Raw genomic sequence first — 3,524 nt, forward strand, 5'->3', positions numbered from 1 at the left:
GTCCTGACTCAGTTTGTGGTAAGGATGTGGCCATCCATAGGGGAGGAGCTTTCTGCTTGGTTCTTCCTTTGATTCTGGCCAGTGGGCAGAGGCAGAGCCTGGTGCTGAGTCATAACTGAGTTACTTAACAGCTTCTCAGGGATGGATTCTGACATGGAGGTTTGGAAGATGTCTCAGCTTGGACCACCTTGGGAGTGGTGGGGAGGAAGCCTTGTGGCTCACACAACCCACCCAGAGTACCCCTCCCCAGAAGGGGGGGGGACTAAAAGTTGGCTCCAGTTCATCTGTAGGGGCATCATTCTCTTTGGAATATAGGACATTCCACAGAGATTTCAGAACACCCCCCTGCTCCCCCCCCCGCGGGGCCAGCGATGCCATCCTTTAGGTTAAAGCATTACCTACAAAAATATTTTATCTAGGAGAGAGACCAAAGTCTCCTTAGTCCTATCTGTCCTTTCTAGGCTAAGTGGGTCAGGTTATGTGGATGCCAGTGATTACGGAGATGAAGACTGGAGGTATGGTGACAAGGGAAACACAGAATTTGACTGAATGCATCAGGAGGCATTCCTGGGGAAGGGGGCCCTTGGTCCATTGTTCACCGCTGCCTTTCTTCGTCTTCCAAATCTCAATTACTTTCTGGGGCCAGGGTCTGGTTATGATCCCACTTGGTCTTAGTGAGCCCAGCTGTGGCTACACTTGGAGGGAGAAAGGAGAGAGCACCGGGCCTCCCTGGGACTGGCATGGTGGATAGGATGAAAGTACTCTGGGGAGGTTTTGTCCTGTGAGCCCTAACAGTCATGGCTAGAGAAAGACTTGCCCTCTTTTTTACCCTGGGTCAGGTAGGCTGACAGGGTCACCCTGGCTGAGGCAATACTTCCACTGGAATGAAGGACTCCTCAAGCTTCCCTCCTGCTTCTGAATGCTGATGAGGCATTTCCCCAGGAGGGGGGAACTAGATACACAGTTGCATTCAGGAAACATTCTTTACCTTTCTTATCCTCTGGAATGGCCTTCCCATACCCATCTAATCAACCCTCCATGTCTCTTCCTACATGAAGCCCTCCCCTTCCCACACAGACAGCTTGTTCTCTCATTATCCCTAATTTGAAAAGCTCAACTTTCTCTTCCTTCCAGAATTTTTCTGTGGGGGAACTCTGGAATTGAGATTTTGTGCCACCCTGGTGAGCCCAAAGAGCTCTTGGGAATCTGAAGGAAGGCATAGAAGTAAATTAAGTCCACTTGGCCTGGCTCTGGAGAGGGCATATAAAGTCTAAAGTGATAAGCACTTCTGCTTTAAATCTGATACTTGGGGCCAGCGGGCTGCCCTGGAAATCCGTACTGGCCTATGAGAGAAATAACACTCTCATTTCAGGCAGAAGCCTAGAGGTCATATAACGGTAAAGCCTGTAAACCTCATCCTCTTCACCAGGGCCAAAGTTTGTCTTTGGACCCCAGGGGTTTGGGTCCAGTACCATTTGCTGACACACTTACCCCACCAGGGACTCCAAATGACCTTGGAGCATTAGACCATTTAATCCCAGGTTTTGTGGTTCTGTGGCCATGAATCCAAACCTAGCAATCTGCACCCTCACTCTTACCCCAGTCCAGTGAATCTAGCACCTCCTCATCCCATCCTGCCAGGTTAGAGAGCATAGTGGAAGGACTGGCTCTGGGGAGGAGCTTCGGGGGGGGGGGGTGTTCTGTGTTCTGCTGTAGCATCGCCCCAGGTTCACATAGCCTCCTGGATACTTATTGAGGGGTCAAAGGAGTGGGGATTCAGGATGACCAAGAGAAGTTACTTGAATTCAGAAGATGTTCTGGCACTAGTTATGAGGACCGTCCTCCACAAGATCAATTCCCAAAAAAGAGGAAGCCTGCCGGGCACCATGCAGTACTCACACACATCATCTGATCAAATTCCATCCTATGAAGCAGGAATGGTCTTCAATTTACTTTTAAGGAGCTAGGCTCTTACACATTAAATTATAGGATATGGTCATAGAACTAGTGGGTAGGGGATCCCTGGGTGGCGCAGAGGTTTAGCGCCTGCCTTTGGCCCAGGGCGCGATCCTGGAGACCCGGGATCGAATCCCACATCAGGCTCCCGGTGCATGGAGCCTGCTTCTCCCTCTGCCTGTGTCTCTGCCTCTCTCTCTCTCTCTGTGTGACTATCATAAATAAATAAATAATTAATTAAAAAAAAACTTAAAAAAAAAAAAACCTTAAAAAAATTAAAAAAAAAAAAAAAAGAACTAGTGGGTAGAATTGGAACTAAGATGGAATCCGAACTTTCTTAAATATTATGCTTTTCAGAAAAACAATGACAATCACCTTAAACTCCATGTGACAGATTTTCACTATGCATTTCTGTGTAAGGCCAGAGTTTCATGGATGACATTTTTTATGACTCTCCAGTTTAATACGTGTGCATTTCAATCTTGGGACTATGTCCAGACTTAGAACTTTAAAATGCAACGTTGTCCAGCACTGGCCAGATGACTGACACCCCCCACCTGCCAGTATTTTTCCTTCATCTTTAGCTCAGGGCCAACCAACGTCCTATCTACAACCAAGGGGACCAGAAAAGGCTTCCAGAAGAAAACTGAAGGATTCTATCACAAACAAACTTACTTTTAGGCTGTCCCTTTCTGTTCCTGGCTTATCTGAACTTCTGAACTAACAGAGAAGCAGAATGAAAGGCCTGTGATTCAGCTGCAAGCCAAGTGCCTGCTTGAGCAGGTCACACAAACTGGTATCATTTTCCAAGAAAGGACAAGACCCTAAGCAGTCATGACTTTTAACGAGGGGACATTGTTCTCAAAACTCGGCTTAATGGAGGCAGGAGTTAGCTGCCGTATCCTTGATAACTAATGACATCCCTGGTTGTTTACCAATCACCGGGGAAATCGGAAAATACCTTGGAGAAAAATAGAAGAAAAGCTCCAACGATATTGAACGAAAACCATGAGATTGAAAACAAAAGGGCTGATTCCTGCAGATTATCTGCCGTAACGTTCCACATCTCGTTCCTGATGGGTCAGTTGTGCACTAATACGAACACCTTCCATTCGCTTTCCATCGTCTCGGGCGCGCTCCGCAGGACTGCAGCCCCAACCAGTCCTCCCTTGTGACCCTCCGAACGACCTCCGGCCACCCCACGAGGCTCCAGCCCTCCCCACCTCCGGACCCCACCTCGGCTCCCGGGCTTCCCGGGCGAGCGCTGCAGGTGCGCGCCGCGGCGGGGCCCTCGCGGGCTGGGGAGGGGCGGGCCGGGGGCTCGGGGGCTCGGGAGGGCTGGGGGCGGGGCTCGGGAGGGCTGGGGGCGGGGCCCGCCGCCAGCCACTTCCCCATTGGCGGGCGGCGGGCGCGGCGGCCGAGTGCCGTGTCCTTCCGCGCGGCATGTAGTCCCCCGGAGGGCACCCAGACGCCGCGCCCGGCCCGCGGCGCTTCCTCCCGACGACGAGCGGCCCGGCGAGGACGCAGGGGGCGGGGCCCGGCGAGCCGGGAGCCGGGATTGGGCGCAG

The sequence above is a fragment of the Nyctereutes procyonoides genome, unplaced genomic scaffold, assembly GCF_905146905.1.
Source record: "Nyctereutes procyonoides isolate TBG_1078 unplaced genomic scaffold, NYPRO_anot_genome, whole genome shotgun sequence".
Taxonomy (NCBI): Eukaryota; Metazoa; Chordata; class Mammalia; order Carnivora; family Canidae; genus Nyctereutes; species Nyctereutes procyonoides.